The following is a 24,324-nucleotide window of genomic DNA, read 5'->3' as shown; positions in this document are numbered from 1 at the left end:
TTTAATCTGGTTTCAGAGCAGATGCCAAGAAGGGAAAAAACAGTCCTGAAAATATTTGTACAACACTTGAGAGAGACAATGTAACTATATTCACCAATCGACTTGGCAGAAAATTTCATGGTATTATTGTATGTGAAGGTATGCCGGTGTTTGTTCCTTCAAGAACAATGACAGTCTTGTTTGTTCATAGAGGGAGTTGAAAGATAATTAACGCGAGAACACATGCTTTTTCCCACTCCATGATTACTTTTCTATTTTGGAACATATGTTTTCCAAATCTCAATGACAATGTTAGAAATATGTACACCACACTAAAAAAACACTACCTCCAAATTCAATGATAAAGTACCCGAAATGAATTAACTTACCATATGCTGACCAATTCCACAGCTACTAACTCACTATAAGTAAAGTCTTCCATTTCACTTAAAAAATATTCTTGGCAAAACAGTATCTAAAAAAAGGTCCCTATAGCCAATCAAGGAAAAACAAATATCTGTCTCTCAGCATATTCAAACCAAATTAATGCCAGAGAAAGTATATGTGGAAAGAAGTTCCACAGCTTCAACGGAAGGAGAATAATGCCATACTCCAATACAGAGAAATATAGGCTGGGATAAACTCCATACAGCTACTTGCAGTAAAGGCTACGGTGATTATCTGTCAGCGCCATCAACCATAACCCTGCAGTTGGCGCTAAGACAGAATTCCTGACAGTACAAGCCGCTGTCAAGTTGTTAGACAAGACTGCCAGGAATTGTATTATCAGGAAATCATACCTACCCTGCGTTATCCCCCAAGAAGACTGACGAAGGAAGGAAGGAAGGAAGGTGGGAGAAAGAACGAAGAAGGAAGAACACTACGTCACTTACTCCAAAGTTTCCACAAGCAGTAGAGTTGTGAATGGGTTTTGCGGGGAGGATCAGTTTACATCAATGGTGGAACCTGGCTTGCACACACTGTTGTCCAATGAGTTCTTGATTCTGCTGGCATATCAGGCTTAGAGTGACAACAGAGTACCAAGCTATTCTAGATATGTCAAAAGAGGGGTATGTTCCAAGGGGGGCAATTAGGACCCTCCCAGTTGTGTGTGTTCCTCTGCAAGCAACAAACAGCCACTGCATAGACTTGCAACAATACCTATACAATCTACATTAACCATTAATATGCCAACTTATTTGAGAGGCATTTTACTGTCCATCGCTGACAGGTTCTTATTTGGTTTAAATATATGTATAAATACTTATAACTTCTCGTCACGATATGGCTGAAATATTGCCGATGTGACGTAAAGCATAAACTCACTCACTCACTTGAGAGGCATTCATCCACCAGTGATGCACTTTGGAATTGAAACAATATTTTCAAATTAAAATTCAGATTAAATTTAAGTTTGATGTAAAGTACCTTCTGATATAAGTAAAACTCATCAGACTAGTAAAATCTTATCAGAATGAAACATTAATTAAAACAAAATATATAGCTTGAGACAAAAATAAAAGGCTTCCTACACATGCAGCATTATACAATAATAATAAAAATATCACAAAGGCATAAAACAGCGCAAACTGAATATTGTGCTATTTGTGTAATTTAAGATATCATGGATTATGCAACAAAAAGTTTTAGAAGAATACTTTCACAAATGTTAATTGTCTGCTCAACATCACCAGGCTACCATGTTGGTATCAGTTGTCAGCAGAAAGTACATTTCTTCATACATATTAAAATAATTTTTGAGTCTAATATTTAGGGATGAAAATATATTCATTCTTGCCTGTTATTTTCTTAAAATTGTGGCTATATCAAGTTACATTTGCTTAGCCAAAACACATCACACAATGGTTTCTCTAAACTGTCTGTATAATACAGACCCTGAAACAAATATATCCAATACGGCCCATGAAATAATTAACATCATTTCCGGTAATCAGAAAGTAAACCTCCTTTGTTTATTTCACATTTTCACAAAGACAAACACGTGAAAAAAAACATGTTCCAGTTAAATCATTTTTTTGCAACTTTTTTCTCATTTAAACAAAATCCAATCTTAATTGTTGGACATCAACACACGTTTGTCATGCTCAAGATTAAACTGTTTCATCGTTCTGATCCCAATCCAGAGAACATACCCCTGCCAAGATAAGAGAAAACAGTGATTGTTGTTGATCAAAAAACATCTTGGCGAGTTAAATAAATAAAATTAATGGACAATGACTGAGAAGAAACAGAAAGGAAAATATCTACAAAACCAATCAATCTTTGTTTCATCCAAAGCCTCTGTGACCAAAGCACTTGGAAAACAAATAAACTCCAGAACAACTCCAAAGGGAGAATGGGAGACACCAAGGTTAGCAACTTATTTTGCTTTTCATCACTTATCTCCAAGTTAAGATGCTTAACAATAAACAAGGGGGATGTAATGATAGAGACAGACAAAATGGGTGGAATGGGTCTAGTCTTCCCATGTAGTATGGAACTTCAGACCTCACAAATCTGTTGTCCCTCTTTGAAGGTGTCTTATTCTGGGCTGGTGATCCCGGTGCTTTTTTTTTAAAACTGCACTTGCGGAATTATCAGTTTCGAAAGTCTCATTTTTCTCCTTTTGTCAATTCCTGATTGGTCTTTCAAGAACCTGAAGACCAGGATGCCATATTATGGAACTGTGATTGAAAAAAAGTTATAAAATGGCATTATCCCCTTTACATGGCGCCATAAACTACTAATGTTCCATCCAAAGAACAAAAAGTTTTGTTTTGTTTTTTAAAAAGTCTTTGGAATTATATCTCCATTCTCTCAAATAAAACAAACGTTTGTAGCTTGTTCTTGGATGAGTCTAGACCGTTTCTTCTGCAGTACGTGGATGCACTCTGATGTGTATGTGCACGGATGTGTGTGCAGTTGCAAGTGCAGGGTTCATGGTTTTGATATATAGCACAAAACTTCAGGCCTCTTTAACACTTTACAAGGATGTAACTCCTGTTTATTACATCTTTTGAGAATCACTTAAGTCATTCATGTCTTTTGCCAGTTTTATATTTATTTATCTTTCGGCTTTGAATGTATAATGTATATTTTCATAGGAAACAGCTCTGAGTCTTTCATACAATTGATGACTGGCCAAGTTTTTTGTTACACAAGCTTGTATTTCTCTGTTTATTACCCCTAAAGAAGCAGTGAGTTCAGTTTCAATACATGCTTCAACTTTTAACAACCTCAAACAAAGAAGTACAACAGGGAAAGGAGGTTCCATTGGATAGTTTCTATCGTACTTTACTATATTCAACTAGGAAACAGAGAAATGGTAACACTCTTCTGTCATACTTTACTATATTCAACTAGGAAACAGAGAAATGGCAACACTCTTCTGTCGTACTTTACTATATTCAACCAGGAAACAGAGAAATGGTAACACTCTTCTGTCGTACTTTACAATATTCAACTAGGAAACAGAGAAATGGCAACACATTTCTATCATACTTTACTATATTCAACTAGGAAACAGAAATGGCAACACTCTTCTGTCGTACTTTACTTGATTCAACTAGGAAACAGAGAAATGGTAACACTCTTTTGTCGTACTTTACTATATTCAACCAGGAAACAGAGAAATGCCAACACTCTTCTGTCATACTTTACTATATTCAACTAGGAAACAGAGAAAAAGACGTAAAGATGAGGACTGTAACAATTCAATAAAGTTGTGTCACAATCACAATTTGAACTAACAATTGGGTTATGAAATCTTTTATTACACAATATACTTCTCAGTTTTTTTTCTGATTCTGATTGTGGAATAGAGGTAGATTTGCCTTTCTATAATCTAGATTAGCTTTGGCTTCATAAAATTCATATATATGACAGTCATGGTGTAAGACTACATCTCATTGCTGTGTCAGATATCATATTAAGGGGTCATAGGACAAGCTTGCTCATTTGGTTGATTGCGTAGATCGATGCTCATGATATCAATCACTGGATTGTCTGGTCAAGGTTTCATTATTTACAGACCGCTGTCATAAAGCTGGAAGTTTGCTGAGTGCGACGTTAAACAACAAACAGACCACGAAGCATGGGTATGGTGCTGACAAACCTACTGGTATAACTGAATCAGGACGAATCTGGAATTCGAACCAAAGATCATACATTTCTGGCACACCTGCACAGTGAATTGCGGACTTTAGATGACCATGCTCATCTTGATAGATGATCCCAATTATCGTATTGTGTATATACAGACGCCATATTGGCCATCTAATTCCCAATGCAGTTCTTCCTATGACAAACATATGGTTGTCGGGACCTACTTTACCTAGACCCATAGGGGATTCTGGGTTAGAATTAGTCCCAACAACCTGTGTTTGTCGTAAGAGGTGACCAAATGGATCGGGTGGTCAGCTTCTTGATTTGGTTGATGCATGTCATCGTACCCCAACAGCATCAATCTTTGCTTACAATATCAATCACTGGATTGTCTGGTCCAGATTCAATTATTTACAGGCCGTCTTCATTATAGCTGGAATACTGGTGAGTGAGTAAACAAACAACAAAAAAGTAAAAAAAAGTAATTAACCCATAAACCAACAAGCCATGAGTAACATAATGAGGCCTGATCGAGTGGTCTAGAGGTACACTGTGAGGAGCCATGTGTATGTAGTGACCGCCTGTGCTGTGACTCTGCTGGTGTGTGTGGAATCTGAAGTTTCCACAACAATAACCCCGATTTGAACAAGACAAACATTGGAGAAGAGGAACAAGATGGAGTTACATGATCACTAGCTGTTGCTGTTCGCTCAGTCCAGCTCCAACCTTGGTCTGTCAGAAAACAAATGAGAAACAATCAGCGAGTTCCAAGACAAATAGCTGCAAGTCCTTCCCATTACAATGGTGGCTGCACAATGCTCTCACTACACCAGCATTGAGGGAGGCCAGGTGGGTGTTACATACATCAAATGGCATCCACAGTAATAGCCACACGTTTGGTTTGGCACCGATGGAACGTAGCCATTATTTGTCTTGTTTCAGAGAACAGAGTAATTGTCTAAGTTAAAGCATCAGAAAGCAAGGCTTATGGTGGAAAGATCCCACACATATGGTTGTCAATTATTTTCTGCTAGTTCTGCTACTTCATTAGAGCAATTCACCTGTTTCTTGGTGGAGTTTATCCTGTTGGAATGTCATTTGTCTTTCTCCACAATTAGCAAGGGGATCTACCGCAGAAGCTTTCACTGTAACCTTCCTGTTTTCTCCCACTGCCCCTCTCTCCGTGTTTTCCTACAGTGCTCCCCCTGCCTTTGTGTTCCCCATCTCTCACTCTTCAAGTCTTCCTTACTTATACGAGTTTCCAATCTTCAAGTTGTTCCCAATCTTCATTCTTCAAGTGATTCCCTTCTCTTTGTGTTGTTCCCCATGATCAAGTGTTCCCCATCTCGAAGTGTCCCCCATCTCCAAGTGTTCCCCATCTCCAAGTGTTCCCCATCTCCAAGTGTCCCCCATCTCCTAGTGTCCCCCATCTCCTTGTGTCCCCCACATCCAAGTGTCCTCCATCTCCAAGTGTCCCCATCTCCAAGTGTTCCCCATCTCCAAGTGTCCCCCATCTCCAAGTGTTCCCCATCTCCAAGTGTCCCCCATCTCCAAGTGTTCCCGATCTCCAAGTGTCCCCCATCTCCAAGTGTCCCCCATCTCCAAGTGTCCCCCTTTTCCAAGTGTTCCCCATCTCCAAGTGTCCCCCATCTCCAAGTGTCCCCAATCTCCAAGTGTTCCCAATCTCCAAGTGTCCCCCATCTCCAAGTGTGTTCCCCATCTCCTAGTGTTCCCATCTCCAAGTGTTCCCATCTCCTAGTGTTCCCTATCTCCAAGTGTCCCCCTTCTCCAAGTGTCCCCCATCTCCAAGTGTCCCCCACCTCCAAGTGTCCCCCACCTCCAAGTGTCCCCCTTCTCCAAGTGTTCCCATCTCCAAGTGTCCCCCATCTCCAAGTGTTCTCTATCTCCAAGTGTTCCCCATCTCCAAGTGTCCCCCACCTCCAAGTGTCCCCCATCTCCAAGTGTTCTCCTTCTCCAAGTGTTCCCCATCTCCAAGTGTTCTCTATCTCCAAGTGTCCCCCATCTTCAAGTGTCCCCCATCTCCAAGTGTCCCCCTTCTCCAAGTGTTCCCCTTCTCCAAGTGTTCCCCATCTCCAAGTGTCCCCCATCTCCAAGTGTTCCCCATCTCCAAGTGTCCCCCACCTCCAAATGTTCTCTATCTCCAAGTGTTCCCCACCTCAAAGTGTCCCCCATCTCCAAGTGTCCCCCTTCTCCAAGTGTTCCCCATCTCCAAGTGTTCTCTATCTCCAAGTGTTCCCCACCTCCAAGTGTCCTCCTTCTCCAAGTGTTCCCCTTCTCCAAGTGTTCCCCATCTCCTAGTGTTCCCATCTCCAAGTGTTCCCCATCTCCAAGTGTCCCCCATCTCCAAGTGTTCCCCATCTCCAAGTGTTCCCTCTCCAAGTGTTCCCCACCTGCAAGTGTTCCCTATCTCCATGTGTCCCCCATCTGCAAGTGTCCCCCATCTCCAAGTGTTCCCCATCTCCAAGTGTCCCCCACCTCCAAGTGTCCCCCATCTCAAACTGTTTCACAATTTCAAGTGTGTGCCTTTCCTTCTTGCCACACGAAAGGAAATTCGTCTCACTTACTTTCCTTATTGACACTGTTCTGATACCACACCTAAACCCCTCATTCTAACCTCTGCCTAATTCCCTATCAGTTTTCACCACTTTGCATACAACAAATTGTTCTGTTTGCATTTAGGGTTTTTTATGGCCAAACTGTCAGCATAACAGAATACAAGTCAAACATGGACTCCCTGTCATTTCAGATTTGTGGCCTTTCACCAAAAAACATAGAACAGACTAAACATGAGCAGAAGAATATAATCGGGAGAACAATGTTGAACAACTCAGAGGAAATAACCCCATACCATTTGAAAATGTCATAGGCATTAAAAAAAATCAACAGCAGCAATAATACACAGTTGAACATGTGATCCAGAAGTGTGCACCTATGACCAGCGCTTGTTCTGTAGATAGAGAGTACTTTAAAGTGTATACATCTACAACGTCAAAATTAACAAAAGTCTGATCTCACTTAAGCCAACCTATTCAGTTTTTCCTATGGATTATCTTGGTTAAGTACAAAGCACCAAAGATGCAGAAGGCAAAATAATAACAATATCTGCAGAGCTGATTTCAGCAGGATTTTCTAAAGAAATATTCTTGACACAAGTTCTTAAAAAAAGATTGCCTTTTGAAACAATCTCCTAAGTTTGGGGCACGTTTTTGTCTGGATTTTTCAATAATATTATAACTCAGCCGCTCAATAAGACACTTATCGATGTAGACAGGCAAACTCTACATATATAATATTTTCTATTAGTTGTATGTATGGATATCTTAAGGATTGAGCATCTTGTCCTGCTACAGACCAAGTGGCAGTTTTACAAACCTCAGACTACAACTCAGTATTTTGATAGTCCAGAAAAAATAGTTAATAACATTCCTATCAGTTTACCACAAACATCCATCAAGTTTAAAATTCATAAAATATCGTTTGGCTTACTTTCAATTAGATCATCATAAATTCAAACGTAGTTCCACTTCTTAGATATTCAAAAAATATGTTTTGTTTGCAAATTTGAAATCTTTTAGCACTTTATTACTTTGATTGTATCAGTAGCTGTTGAAAAATTATTTCTTTGAAATACAAAGTCTGTGAAGCACTTTTAACGATGTCCTCTGAAGACATGCCAGAATTCTGACGTGTTTACAGGAACAAAAAAGATAACTAAACCTCTAAACAAAAATCTGAAGGAGCCCCTTCCTGGAGGATGCTAAGAAGATTAAAATCGTTCTGCAGAAAACAACTGTTGTTTTACACTTATTTATTAGATGCTAAATGAATTATCTTTACACGATAATGGGAATATACAATAGCAACTCTCCAAGTCTTGAAACACAGCCCCCTTAACGCACAAAACCTTTCCTCACGTCATCAATTGTCACCTCTTCCTGGGGGACTTGGGAAGAAACGTTTCTTCAGCCATCATCGCGGCTATTCAAACCCACTTCACAAAGGCTTTCCTCAAACGAAAATCTCAAAATTTGAAATCCATTCCTCCGAACCAGGTTGTAAATTGCCGTACTAAGCGAGACATGGGTTGTCATATTGACAACGAATAGGATAAAAGCCTTGTGGATCGCCAATGCCTACTAAATCATCATTTAGAAACACAAAAACCTGGAGTTTCTTAGTGGTACAACTCTACTGTGGTGACATCAACCCATGCTCCCCTCATCATACACACCTTTCAAACATTTTGACAATTGTAAGATAAAGGCACCTGAAGAAACCTAATCAAAGCTCGAAATATCTGCAGATTGTCTAAATATTTGATGAAACACCAAAAACATCAGCGAAATTAGATCCCATTTATTTTTAATTTGTCTTTTTCCTTTGAAAGCTGACAGTAAAATGGATAAAAAGTTAATACCTTTTATTATAATTTCTGGTAATTTGTTGAAGGACTTTTTCCCCCCTGAGCTTTCATTTAAGGTTGTATCATGTTCGGGCAAAGAAGTCCCTGTATGTCCTTCCTCATCAACATCCGTACGATGAAGAGGCGTCGTCGCATCTCAAGTACAAGACTGTCCTACTATATTGACAGTATACATTTGTATACCTTGTTCAGCTGATGCAGGAACAATTGTTTTGCTGTTCGATGGACAAGTCTTCTTCGAATTTGATATACATAACTCAAAATAACGTATTCGACATAATAAGCGCCGAGGGCTCTCTCAAAATTAAAAATAGGGGTCTCTTATTAGAATATTATTTTGGTGAAAAAACAGAGTTGAAACATAGATTTCGTGGTTTATGCTGACAGCCTGAAATGTTAATATGAGACAGATATATTTTTCCAGAATTTAATTGCCCATACTTAAGGGTGTATATAACACACGAGTGCGTATTATACGCGAATAAATTAGTCTTGTGTACATTGATCAATCAGAAGGGGTGCTCATTGGGATTGTTCACTAGCCAATATATCAGCAAATATCGCCGTGGGCGTTATTAGAGCAGGGTGCTTATGACGTCGAATACGGTAAGTTAAAATGATAGATTATCTTCTTTTGAGTGCTATATATCAAAGAAGACTTATCCACCAACAGAAAAGCCATTTTTTAGACAGCTGTTTGTTGTTTAACGCTGCAATAAGCAATATTCAAGCTGTATGACTTCAATTTGTAAATCGAGTCTGGACCAGACAATCCAATGATTGACAACATGAGCATTGATCTGCACAATTGGGACATGATGACATGCATCAACTAAGTCAGCGAGTCTGACTCTACTCTTCTTGCCTTCTCCTGAGGACCAATTCTAACCCGGATCTTCAAAGGAGCATATTTTTATAAAAAAAATAATGTGTCTATCCAATTACATGTCCACAATTTGGTCTATCCCTTTGTATGCTGAACCGTTTTGGAGAGTTCATCATCTACAAGACTTTTCAAAATAATCTTTCAATTACTGTTTTTAATTTACAATTATTGTTCTCTGTCATATGTATCCCTTGTAACAAACAGAAAATAAAAGTGACAAAACCCTTTCCATATTCATAAGAAAGAGTCGATTGACCAATTCTGACTATATCAAGACCATGAATCACTATCAAAAAGTTATGATACAGGTGTTCAAGAAAAGGCGAGTGTATCCTGCCCTACCGGAGGCACCCATCACAAACACATGCAAAGGCAATGCAAATGTTCACCTGAAAATACTCAGGACCATATGGTACAAGTCAAAATAGGGAATTGCATTCGACATCAGTTTTGACACTGATGCGTCAAGTTTAGCCATGTGTTTTCTTTTTTTTTTAAATTATAAAAAAACAATTAAACTTGTTAAACAGACTATTTTATGAAATATATAAATCATCAAGGACTGGAACATGTATGTCTTCTATCAGTGCTCCAGGTGGTTGCAGTTGAGAAGTCGACATTACCATGACATAAGATCAACCAATCATCCCTACCCTTGGGTCAAACAGATGCGACCTATGATAAATCTTTACAGAAACTGTAGCTCTTCACTCTCTACTGTATCAATTGAGTCCATTACAATGTTTTACAAGAAAAACAAGCATAGAGTGTGTATGTACACACGGTGATGGGAAGGAGACGAGGGTGGACACTGTTCGGACCTGTTTCACACGTGTGGGAGGGGTTCCACGAGAGAGGGGGAGGCAAGGAGGGGGGTCCCGTGAGGAGGGGCAGGGGGCAATAGGGAGGGGAGGGAACAGAAGGAGGGAACACGTGCAGCAAAACAATGTGCTGATGAAGTAAATGAGAATAGGAAGTTAAGCCATTTGTTTTCTCTCTTGGTTATTGTGGACAAATGAGATCCCCACGGCAGGGCTGAAACTCCTGGCTAGGGTTACACAGGTTCCCCCATCTCAACTACTGGAGGATATCCCCCAGCTTTTGTAGCCGCTTTCACTTTGTTCTTCGTCACTGACTCCTAGATTACCTTTCTACAAATATGCCAGAGCCCAGACCCACAATCCTTCTGTATTATCACAGACGGAGGCTAATTAACCAATGGCATTCCTTCCCTACCATTACTGGCATCGGCAAAATAAACAATGGCAAATTAGTACTACGCATATGGTTAATATGCTCAGTAATGAAGCTCTTTCATCTAATAATCTGTCTGCGCGTTTGGGCATATGGCAGAAGTATGAAATCGGATTCATAATCATTTCCAATTCTCTGCAACTATGACATAGGCAAGAAGTGAACCGTTTACCTAAAACATTGCCCTGACATGACTAAGACAAGCTTGGAATCCAATTAGAAATGTGGGAATTCCATACATTACTGCAACATTGTCAAGGGCTGTGCTTATTATTGAGGAAAGAAAGACAACAGGAGCCTTTGTGTGCAACTTAATAGGCCGTTGTAGCTCCTGTAGCAATTCCACCACAAGCAGAGCGTGATAGTTTCTATTTTTTCTCATTGTAAGCATAATTCATGTTGAAACTGGGGTGTTTAAAATGGGAGGAAGGGTTTCTACACATCAACCTTCACCAACCCACACTAGGGACAGTCCGTGAGTGAGTGAGTCAGGTTTATTCCAGCTGTGTCATATATATATAATTTCTTTTTACTAAAAGCCTAGGCAAGTCTATATCAAACTAAACCAGGTCTAGTTTCCTTGATTCCACACCACAGAAGAGGAGAGGTCCTTTTGAAAAAGAAATACAATTCTTTTAAAGATATGTTTTTATAGACTAAGTTTTAGTTTGATTGTGACCCACAATTCCACCATACATCGAGCCTGATCACCCGATACCAATTTCAGTGAGTGCTTATGAACAGCATGATGTGGTAGGGACCTATTCTGACCTGGACTCTCTTCAGAGTGAGAAGGTGCTGCGACCTATTCTGACCTGGACTCCCTACAGAGTGAGACAGCACTGGGGACCTATTCTGAGATTTTCTCCCTACAGGGTGAGATGGTGCTGGGACCTAGTCTGAGATTTTCTCCCTACAGGGTGAGAAGGTGCTGGGGACCTATTCTGACCTGGACTCTCTACAGGGTGAGAAGGTGCTGGGGACCTATTCTGACCTGGACTCTCTATAGAGTGAGACAGTGCTGGGGACCTATTCTGACCTGGACTTCCTACAGAGTGAGACAGCACTGGGGATCTATTCTGACCTGGACTCCCTACAGAGTGAGACAGCACTGGGGACCTATTCTGAGATTTTCTCCCTACAGGGTGAGATGGTGCTGGGACCTAGTCTGAGATTTTCTCCCTACAGGGTGAGAAGGTGCTGGGGACCTATTCTGACCTGGACTCTCTACAGGGTGAGAAGGTGCTGGGGACCTATTCTGACCTGGACTCTCTATAGAGTGAGACAGTGCTGGGGACCTATTCTGACCTGGACTCCCTACAGAGTGAGACAGCACTGGGGACCTATTCTGACCTGGACTCCCTACAGAGTGAGACAGCACTGGGGACCTATTCTGAGATTTTCTCCCTACAGGGTGAGATGGTGCTGGGACCTAGTCTGAGATTTTCTCCCTACAGGGTGAGAAGGTGCTGGGGACCTATTCTGACCTGGACTCCCTACAGAGTGAGATGGTGCTGGGGACCTATTCTGACCTGGTCTCCCTACAGTGAGATGGTGCTGGGGACCTATTCTGACCTGGACTTCCTACAGAGTGAGACAGCACTGGGGACCTATTCTGACCTGGACTCCCTACAGAGTGAGATGGTGCTGGGGACCTATTCTGACCTGGACTCCCTACAGAGTGAGATGGTGCTGGGGACCTATTCTGACCTGGTCTCCCTACAGAGTGAGATGGTGCTGGGGACCTATTCTGACCTGGACTCTCTACAGAGTCAGATGGTGCTGGGGACCTATTCTGACCTGGACTCTCTACAGAGTGAGACAGCGCTGGGGACCTATTCTGAGATTTTCTCCCTACAGGGTGAGATGGAGCTGGGAGCTAGTCTGAGATTTTCTCCCTACAGGGTGAGAAGGTGCTGGGGACCTATTCTGACCTGGACTCCCTACAGAGTGAGAAAGTGCTGGGGACCTATTCTGACCTGGACTCTCTATAGAGTGAGACAGTGCTGGGGACCTATTCTGACCTGGACTCCCTACAGAGTGAGATGGTGCTGGGGACATATTCTGACCTGGACTCCCTACAGAGTGAGAAGGTGCTGGGGACCTATTCTGACCTGGACTCTCTATAGAGTGAGACAGTGCTGGGGACATATTCTGACCTGGACTCCCTACAGAGTGAGAAGGTGCTGGGGACCTATTCTGACCTGGACTCCCTACAGAGTGAGATGGTGCTAGGGACCTATTCTGACCTGGACTCCCTACAGAGTGAGAAGGTGCTGGAGACCTATTCTGAACTGGACTCTCTACAGTGTGAGATGGTGCTGGGGACATATTCTGACCTGGACCCACTTGCACAAAGCGATCCTAGCGCTAAGACTATAGTCAGCCTATGTTAAAGTATGGGAGTTACGATCATCTTAGAGCTAAGATCGCTTTGTGCAAGTGGGTCCTGGACTCCCTACAGAGTGAGAAGGTGCTGGGGACCTATTCTGACCTGGACTCCCTACAGAGTGAGAAGGTGCTGGGGACCTATTCTGACCTGGACTCCCTACAGAGTGAGAAGGTGCTGGGGACCTATTCTGACCTGGACTCCCTACAGAGTGAGAAGGTGCTGGAGACTTATTCTGAACTGGACTCCTTCCAGGGTGACACTTCTTGGATGGCCCTGACCCTACAGGAATCTGTATGTGTCTATGTTTCTTTGTTTACTACTATACATGACAGCCAGATCTTGAGTCAACCATGTATCATAACTAGGCTAGTAACTGCCCTCAACTTTAATCCACAAGATTTCTCATTCACCGAAGACAGGATCCATATTTATCCATCTTTACATAATCATGTTCAAAATACTTCCAGCCAAACCAAAAACAACCTTCGCCCTGATCTAGCCAGGATCATGCATACCAGGAGATTTCTTGCCACATTGTTTGATGGAGTGAGTGAGTGATCACTGGGCCATCCCCAAAGGTTAAAGAAGGATGAAGAGCAACGACTGAAAAACCAGCCAAAAAACAAACCTCGAAAGTTCATCCAAAACAGAAATAAATATCCAAGAGCAAACATCCCCAAAAACTTGAAATACTTTACGTTACCAACAGACAATTTGCCACAACATAGTGCTAATTTGAATCCCTGAAAACCTCTTCAGTTTCTTTGGGTTTTTTCCCATACTGTTTCATTTTTTGAGCCAGACAGGTTATACGATGAGATCTACCACAGTAAGTCCTCAAGAGCTTTATTATCATTGTCATTATTTCTGTTGTTGTTGTTTACTGAAGTTATTGCTATCACTGCTGATAGCGTTACTGTCTGTTTTGTTTATTTTACTGCATGTTTGAACACACTGTACCACCGTGAAGAACAGCTCCAATTTCAGGTGAGCTAAAAAATAGGCATTGTCGAACATGCCTTTTCATCATTTCCAAACATATCCTCTTTGTGTGTTCCGGTAACGGTGCTGCTGATAGGCTTAGAAATGTTTATGTTCAAACAGCAAAACAAGACGCAAAACTGGTTTTACAATCATCGATAACTATAACAGTGCAGGAAATAACCAAAGCAATACCAGTTCTTTCCTGAATCACCACGATTTACAAACCATCTTTCCAAAGAAAGAAAGTGCTATAAAATTCTGTGTCGTTGCGATTACGTACAGCAATAGCAGCGCCACCTGTCGGCAGAGGGGAGACTCAAGTGGCGCTACCCTCTCTCCACATCACGTAGACACAATGATTGCATTTCAAGGAAGAGAACAAACATTACTTCCACAATAAAACTCTGTGAAGCACCATCAGACTATAGCCACATCCTGTCTATACGCTGGAAAAAACACATGGTTGAGGACTGGCCACTGAGAAAATAAATGCAGTGTTTGGTGGAGTAACTTTTAGAATTTTGAGAATATTATATACTATCCAAGACAGTATGTGGTATTCTTGTATTCTATGACTTAATTTGGGTTTTGTTTAAATGTTTTAGGACCCATGGAAAGTTTAGGTTCTACAGCAATATAATTGTGTGTGAATGTTGTTTAATGTCAGTCACTAATATGCATGCAATATCGTGATAGATTGTGCACGGCTGAGTCTGTGGAAGGCAACAGTAGTTCATTGCATGACCCATGATCTGAGTCATCAGGATATGATGACCAACGATCCAAGTCACCAGAATATGATGACCAATGATCCACATCATCAAGGTACAATGGCCAACGATCCACATCATCAAGGTACAATGGCCAACGATTCAAGTCATCAAGGTACAATGGCCAACGATTCAAGTCATCAGGGTACAATGGCCAACGATTCAAGTCATCAGGGTACAATGGCCAACGATTCAAGTCATCAGGGTACAATGGCCAACGATTCAAGTCATCAGGGTACAATGGTTAACGATTCAAGTCATCAGGGTACAATGGCCAATGATTCCCGTCAGCAGGGTACAATGGCCAACAGTTCAAGTCAGCAGGGTACAATGGCCAATGATCCACATCATCAAGGTACAATGGCCAACGATCCACCTCATCGGGGTACAATGACCAACGAACCACGTCATCAAGGTACAATGACCAACAATCCACGTCATCAGGGTACAATGGCCAACGATTTACGTCATCAGGGTACAATGGCCAATGATCCAAGTCATCAGGGTACAATGGCCAACGATCCACGTCATCAGGGTACAATGGCCAATGATCCACGTCATCAGGGTACAATGGCCAACGATCCAAGTCATCAGGGTACAATGGCCAACGATCCACGTCATCAGGGTACAATGGCCAATGATCCACGTCATCAGGGTACAATGGCCAATGATCCACGTCATCAGGGTACAATGGCCAACGATTTACGTCATCAGGGTACAATGGCCAACGATTCACGTCATCAGGGTACGATGACCAACAATTCAAGTCATCAGGGTACGACGACACAATCAGGTCAGATCATACACTGTAATCACCCTTATTTCAGTGATGACTAGCATAGGGCGGTGGGGACAATTCAGACCCAGAATCACCCCATAGGACCACTACACGTATCGTCTTCCGAAAATTATTGTTAAAATTGTTTCAAAACTTAGTACCTACCTTTCTCTTTGTACACTTACTTTAAAAATCAGGGGTACACGATGTTAACTCAAATTCATCATATTTTTCCTGCTCTGGCTATTGAAATGTTCTTGTCAAGAATGAGCCTCTGCTTCTCAATGACTATAGTAATAAGCATTGCAGTCTCTTGTCTCAATGACTATAGTAATAAGCATTGCAGTCTCTTGTCTCAATGACTATAGTAATAAGCATTGCAGTCTCTTGTCAAAAACTCACCGCCAGGAGCTGTAAGATTACTGATGTGCTGTAATTTAATATTCACTCACTCACTCACTCTTTGCCATACACAGCCATGACTTTCAGATAGTATACCATTAAATTTCACAAAATCAATATATCGAGTGAATATTCTACCCAAAATGAATACTTTGTATGTGTACATTCAGTTACTCCACAATACAGCTCATTCTGTATTAAGTACTTTTAGTTAATTCAAACTACAGCTCATTCTGTATTAAGTACATTCAGTTAATTCAAACTACAGCTCATTCTATATTAAGTACATTCAGTTAATTCAAACTACAGCTCATTCTGTATTATGAACATTCAGTTAATTCAAACTACAGCTCATTCAGTATTAAGTACATTCAGTTAATTCAAACTACAGCTCATTTTGTATTAAGTACATTCAGTTAATTCAAACTACAGCTCATTCTGTATTAAGTACATTCAGTTAATTCAAACTACAGCTCATTCTGTATTAAGTACATTCAGTAATTCAAACTACAGCTCATTCAGTATTAAGTACATTCAGTTAATTCAAACTACAGCTCATTCTGTATTAAGTACATTCAGTTAATTCAAACTACAGCTCATTCTGTATTAAGTACATTCAGTTAATTCAAACTACAGCTCATTCTGTATTAAGTACATTCAGTTAATTCAAACTACAGCTCATTCTGTATTAAGTACATTCAGTAATTCAAACTACAGCTCATTCTGTATTATGAACATTCAGTTAATTCAAACTACAGCTCATTTTGTATTAAGTACATTCAGTAATTCAAACTACAGCTCATTCTGTATTATGAACATTCAGTTAATTCAAACTACAGCTCATTCTGTATTATGAACATTCAGTAATTCAAACTACAGCTCATTCTGTATTAAGTACATTCAGTTAATTCAAACTACAGCTCATTCTGTATTAAGTACATTCAGTTAATCCATAATACAGCTCATTCTGTATTAAGTACATTCAGTTAATTCAAACTACAGCTCATTCTGTATTAAGTACATTCAGTTAATTCAAACTACAGCTCATTCTGTATTATGAACATTCAGTTAATTCGACCTACAGCTCATTCTGCATTAAAGGACCAGCTGAAATCATGAATTTCATTTCAAAGCAAAAAATAGCCTTAATTACCCTAAAATGACAATAAACAGATTTTATAATCTAAACAAGACAAGATCTGCTTTACAAGTCTCACAAAGAATGGCAGCCATGTAAATAACTACCCAGCTTTGTCCGAGAACATCAAAAAGCTTTCAATCTTTCACAAAAAGCAAGTGGGTCGAGTCTGTGAACAAACTTCTGTCGTTTTACAATGAAAATGTTTAAGTTGAGAGAAACAACGCATCCGACACCATTCTGAAACCCTCCCTCTCAGAGAAGCCCAGTACAAAGGAAATATTTGGCTGTACTGCCTACACAAAAGGGCACTTTTATGGATCCGTGTTGGCTAACAGTGCCCAACCCAAGCCCTCACTCCTAACTTATGTTGTAGTAATCAAGCCATCTGCTTCCAAATGATGAATTTTAGGCTTGTATGTTTTGTCTGCGATGTCGTTTTGTTGCATACACCAGATCTCCACTTCCTTCCGCGATGATAAAGTTAGAAGACAGAGGCAGCCATTATGACAGAAGATCAAAACACAACACCCGCCTCCAAACTCATCAAATCCGTTATAATATACATCTCTCATTATCAAAGTCTCCTGAAGATGCTCTGTGGCAGAGATGGATGTAGACTGTATGTGAGAAGGGATTGGACAGAGACAGACGTTGTTGCACAGATAGAACCAAACATAAACTTCACTGATAATGTCGCCCTTACAACTGGTTCTACTTACAGGAACTCTTGGAGCATTTTCGGTAAAAAGATGACAAGATATTGTTTTCAAATACATGATATTAGACACGTACACACATGCTTAAATATATGGTGAAAAAAAGAGATGCAAGTTAAAAAACTACAAAGATTAAGTTAAAGAACAACCAATTGTTTATCTGACATGTAAGGAATTATGTGTTCTTTAACTTTTTTTTAGTATGACAGATTAACTACAGTCAAAAACAAAAATCAGGTGTTCTTTAACTTCTCTTAGGTAGTATATATTACTGCTAATTTTGGACTCACTGATCAAGATTCGCTGCACCCCAAAACTTAATCTGACCTTGTTAATTTCATCATAAGGTCCGGGACAAATTCAGATCTGACTAATGTGGACAACCAGTTTAACAGCATAATCCAGTACAGTCCAGTACAATCCAGTACAAATGAGTACAAATGAGTACAATCAAGTACAATCCAGTACAAATGAGTACAATCAAGTACAATCCAGTACAAATGAGTACAATCAAGTACAATCCAGTACAAATGAATACAATCAAGTACAATCCAGTACACATGAGTACAATCAAGTACAATCCAGTACAATCTAGTACAATCAAGTAAAAACGAGTACAATCCAGTAAAATCCAGTACAATCCAGTACAATCTAATACAATCCAATTCTGAACAGTTGACAATCTTCCAGCTGAAAGAGGGTAGTTGTCAATGTCCTTAGACAAATGCATCTTAATTGTCTAAAAGTTATTTTTATGTTTATAGTTTACAACATTTTGTAGCTATACTTGAAAAGGATATTAACCTTCTTGGGGTAATGTTAAGTAAGCAGTGAAAGAGTTGGGAGGGAGGGGAGAAAGAGAGGGGGAGAGATTTGACACCAATGACTAATAGCAGGAAGCGACTCTCCAACACACAAGAAGAGTTTACCAGATCTCGCTGACAAAGTGCACCTTTCTAATATCTCATTTTTTATCCAAAATTCTAATTATTACTGCACAGAACATTCAAAGAGAGCATTATATGCACCATTTACTTTGAGAATTCATATTTCATGGATTCTCGTTTCAAAACAACCCATCTTGGAGATGCCATGATATTCAATACGCAGTGAAGAATCGGCATATTGTGCCTCTTATTTTGTGGGTGAACTCTCTTTGTCTTAAAGAATATCTTTCAACATTAAATTCCTTCTCAAGTGAATGCCAGAATATGAAATGGATGTTTGAGGTTGGGGTTTTTTTCAAAAAAACTTCCTTTTTGATTATCGTTTCAAAAGTTATTTTTTTGAGAAAGCAATACATTAAAGGAGTGAGATGTATCAGAGTCAAGTTGTGTTATCTACTGTAGGAACTAGCTGTTGTAAAATCATGTGTTGTTTTACAAAGTGAATATGTGAGTGAACGGGGTTTAAAGCCGCTTTGAACAGTATTCCATTTATATCACAGCGTGTCAGCTTAATGTGGGAGGAAAGCCCGAAGTGTAACAGGTCTCAGATGTTTTTCGCTTTATACAGGGTGCTGACAAACCTAGAAACATAACTGGGGCAAACTTGGATTAAAACCCACGAGCATATTTTCCTGGCGTGTCCAAGGGATGTAACTCTGCACAGCAAATTGCAGCACCTTAGGCAACTGGGCCACCTTACCCACTGCTATACATAGCCGGATTAGCTAAAGATACTATACTAAGCAGAGGGAGGATAGTCTTGTGGATGAGGTGTTGACTTACCAATCAGGAGTTCCAGGTTTGATGCTGTATAATGTGTTATCTGATAACAAAAGAATTAAGTTGTTTACGACAAACACATGACCATTAATATAGCACAGTGGATAGTTATTTCCCACACATAAGGTCTGGGTTCAATTCCCATATTGGTACCATAAGCAAAAGTAATGTCTCGTCAGACACAATAAACAATCTGTTGTCAAATTAAAGTAAATAATCAAGTCTGGACCAGACAATCCAGTGATTAACATCATGAGCATCGATCCACACAATTGGGATACGATGACATGCATCAACCAAGTCAGCGAGCATGACCACCTGATCCCTTTTTGTCACCTCTTACGACAAGCATAGTCACCTTTTACGGCAAGCGTGGGTTGCTGAAGACCTATTATACCCCAGATCTTCACAGGTCTCCAACACTGATAAAACTTGTAAGGATAATATCGACCAAAAACAGGGTTCAAACACAAACTCAAGGGAGCACCATGGTTAATACAATATTAGACATGCAGCCATGATGTGTTCAATTCTGACACTGATAAAAGACGACAACTATTCTTTAGAGCTAAAACAAGGCCACGAGGCCAATAAAAAACATGTTTCCGGTCTCTCGGCCATCCCTAATCTGGAACCCCAACCCAAAACATTTTTTCTCAGTTTTTCTATAGTTGCTTTTATCATCATCCAGATATTGTCCACGTTTTGTGCTACAAGCATAACTTTATTGCTCTTCACTAAAGATAAACCAGACATTATCTTCATTTCAAAGTAGGCGTTTACTGACGTACTGTGAAATAATGCTGTACCGGATTTTTTAAAAACCTAAATCATCAAAAGGCACCAGTTCATCACTAGACTGATCTGTGTAGCAAGTTTCATTGAGAAATATTGAACAGTTTGGGAGTTCTGCTCCAGAAAAGAGCACAACCCTCATTTTCAGTATAAGTGCAACATGTTGTCATTAAAGATAAAAAATATATCCCAAATCATCAAAAGGCACCAGTTCATCACTAGACTGATCTGTGTAGCAAGTTTCATTGAGAAATATTGAACAGTTTGGGAGTTCTGCTCCAGAAAAGAGCACAACCCTCATTTTCAGTATAAGTGCAACATGTTGTCATTAAAGATAAAAAATATATCCCAAATCATCAAAAGGCACCAGTTCATCACTAGACTGATCTGTATAACAAGTTTCATTGAGAAAAATGGAACAGTTTTGGAGTTCTGGTCCAGAATCGGAAAACAGACGGACAGACATGCTGATCACTATATCGTACTGTTTTTTCAAAACAGGGGTAAAAATAACAATTAGAAAACAAAACAAAAACTACCCTACTCTATTTTTGGATTGACTTAACAGGAAACTCATTTTTAGGTGTGCGTGGCTGTGTGTGTGTGTGGGGGTGTAATATAGCATAATATGTGTCTAGTCTAGTCAGTCAACTTGACGCTAACAAACTTGACGTTAACAAATTTGACGGCCTATGTGTCCATAAAACAATACATCTGTTTGTTTGTTTGCCTTCAGAATGTGTTCATGCTTATTTGAAGACAATCAGGCTTCAGTGGCAGAGCCAAGCATCCTGAGATACAGGGACTATAAAACAGGACTTTTACAACACAGACCCAACAACATCCAGATAAAAACAAGTTGAGTGCGTAATGTGACAGCGCACAACATAAATAGTCTCTAGCAGATAGGCCAGGAGGAATTATCTATCACCAACCTCCGTACCATGCATATGCGAGCATCGGCTTATCTGTAAAGCAAGGACAAATGTTTCTGGATAAGGAATTATCAAATCATTCAAAATCGTGTTTTGATTTGTAAAACTGCTATTTTGCTCATCTTTTTCCCATTTTTTACAATCACCGACAATAAAAAGCGCGAAGTGAATATACACATGTGCATGTTTTGTTGACGTATGTCACTATCTAAATTCAAAATGTCATAAATAATTATTTTTTAAATATGACCTGCTGCACTAAGGTGTCAAGATGTTTAAAGGCATCCACAACAGTGTTAAACACTAAATGGGTTCTAGGGTCCTGAAGTTTGCTATATCATCTTAATCTACATCCCTATGTTCTTTTTTAACATGAGGGTATTGACAAGGACCTACCGGCTTCTGTACACTGCCAAAGATATTTCATCACTCTCACCATTCAATATTGCTTTCTATTACAAGACAGAATTAACCTAAATATTACTAACTTTTTACAAAATTCATTGAAAGTAAAACAAGCGAAAAAATCTGTTTCAGGGGGTTTACAAATCCCAACTTTCTCCGAATCCTCCATCAATGAGGTGTTAACATATTCAGCAAACTTTTCACAGACACGCCAAAATATTGTGATAAGTACCCCCACAAATAATAATGAAGTTCTCCATCTCCGTCGAGAGATTATCGTTCCCCGGGATTATAAGTTCCGCATTATTTGTGTATTTGCCGGACAAGTGATAATCTGTTGACAGTCACAAACAAGTGACAGTTATCGGATTATATTGCCTATGCCCACGTCTCACAAACAAACACTTCCAGAAATGATTATCCAAATTCTTGAGGATAAAGGGTTTGTTATCGTTTCATTTTGGGAAGTCAAGTAAAACGTGAAGCGTTAAGATGTTTTCCTTTTCACAATAGTCTTATCTGCTCCTCATTTGAAGGAGCTGTGAGAAATTGTTTTAGTTTATAGGCCTGCCAGGGAGAATCCCTCGACAAACACGAAGCGGTTCTGCCGAGGCAGTCTTTGTTTGTTACTGTTTGTCTTGTTTGTTGTACACGGGGACTGGCATTAGGGCACCTGTCCGACCCACCAAGTAATATGTACATGGGGACCCGGAAAAATTTTTCAGTTTACCCCTGACAATTGTAGGGGATTACAGGAAGAATTTGAGAAGTGAGACTGCCGATAGTCCGTCACCTATGATCTCTAAGCTCACCCACTCTCCAGCTTAGAGGGCGGCCGCCACAGCGTGTGGCACTAGCCAACAAGGGGCAAAATAATGCATCTTTTTACCTACATATGTTAAACACTATTGTCCCGGCGGTCTTGTGCCGTGGGCTGGCTTGGAATAATGGCGCGAACGGTGGTTTTGTTGACTGCAGGTGTGGATAAGACGACTAATAGTTGAGTGCGATGTACCTGATGAAACATACTGACAGGGGTGTACCCCTGACGATTGTCACACGAACATTTGTAACCTACGACTGCACTTAGAAACAGCCCAGAATGCTAACTAGGGCAAGATACTCAGTCCTACCCGACCCAGCTACCTGCCAACCTCATGGATGCCTTCTGTGGAGGGTTAGAAGCCGGAGTCTTGGTCCAATAACTGAACTCAGTGTTACGCCTAATATAACCCTTCAAGATAGACTTACAACAGTCGCAGCTACATGTTATGTTACGACAATCGCAGCTCCCAAACTTTGACGTATCATTACATGTAGCTCCAATACTTAAACATGATTTTTTATCCAAATCCAAGGTATCAAAAAAGGAGAGGCCGATACCGAAACCAACTTTCTTTGAAAGTATTTAGCGGAGACAACCTGTGAGTGCCTATAGATGTCTGTCTGTAGACTTTAACATAGACTTACGATAGTCGTAGCTACGATGTTTCAAAATAGAGATTATTGACCTTTGTAACCCTTCTCCACATAGTCTTACAACATTCACAGTAAATAGTCTTTAACAAAATGTTATGTCAGTCGTTAATCATACTTAAATTTAAGACTATAACAGCAGTCATTACGCCCATGCTATACTATAGACTTACAATTGTAGATCTCGTATTTTAACATAGACTTACGAGTTTCATAGATCTCAAACTTTGTCATAAGACAGTCATGATCCCATATTTTGACATAGACTTATGACAGCCGTAGGTCCGGTACTTAAATATAGATTTATGACAGTCAAATATCAACACTTGGCTAACTACAATCCCCACTGCCTTACAGATACCCCACAGTTCGCCCCGATTATGTGTCTAGGTTTGTCAGCACCATACCCGCACTCGTGGGTTTCACCAAAGTGGTAAACGTCTGAGACCTGCATCACTTCGGGCTTTCCTCCCACATTAAGCTGACACGAGTGATATAACTGGAACACTGTTAAAAGCAGCGTTAAACCCAACTCATTCACACTACAAGTACCCCCATCCTATTAATAACACCGACCCCAGCAAAGTATCCTACTACTATGAACTATCAACATTCTTTCCATCCCCATCGATCCCGCCACTCCCTTAAAAACTATCCTCATCCCTATTAAGTATGCCCACCTCTATAAATTATCCCCAAACCAACACAGAGTTATCACTTCAACAATATTTCAAATTTAAAAACTTCAGTAAAATAACTAATGTCCTGAAGCAGCGTGTCAATCAACTGACAAAACCCAGTACACTTTGTTTGTTTGTTTGTTGTTTAACGCCACACTCTGCAATATTCCGGCTATATGACGACGCTCTGTACATAATCGAGTCAGGACCAAACAATCCAGTGATCCACATCATGATCATCGATCCATGCAATTGGGATACGATGACATGCATCCACCAAGTCAGCTAGTCTGACCATCCTTTCCCGTCTCTCGCCTCTTACGACAAGCGTGGATTGCCGGAGTCAAGTTCTCACCCGGATCTTCACGGGACAGTACACACTGTAATCATGTTGATAAAGTGAAGAACATTTCTAAAAAAACATTAATCAATTCTTAACACTGGTCGATTAAATCA

At 40.1% G+C, this 24,324-nt stretch overlaps 1 protein-coding gene across 7 annotated transcripts in view; it reads right to left on the bottom strand.

Moving 5' to 3' along the window:
- The window catches only part of LOC124112910 (transcription factor SOX-13-like), a 251,830-nt gene that overhangs the window by 111,810 nt on the left and 115,696 nt on the right, over positions 1 to 24,324 (bottom strand). For 4 of the 7 annotated variants that reach the window (XM_046473097.2, XM_046473094.2, XM_046473096.2 and 1 more), the window contains exon 3: positions 19,581 to 19,620. The exons of the other annotated variants lie outside the window; for them this stretch is intronic. The gene's annotated coding sequence lies outside the window, so the exon portion shown is untranslated. The remainder of the gene's footprint in view (positions 1 to 19,580; positions 19,621 to 24,324) is intronic. 7 annotated transcript variants of the gene reach the window in all.

The sequence above is a fragment of the Haliotis rufescens genome, unplaced genomic scaffold (assembly GCF_023055435.1).
Source record: "Haliotis rufescens isolate VD_foot unplaced genomic scaffold, xgHalRufe1.0.p SCAF_6, whole genome shotgun sequence".
NCBI classification, from domain to species: domain Eukaryota; kingdom Metazoa; phylum Mollusca; class Gastropoda; order Lepetellida; family Haliotidae; genus Haliotis; species Haliotis rufescens.
The sequence above is the reverse complement of the archived record's forward strand: the minus strand, read 5'-3'. Positions and strand labels throughout refer to the sequence as shown.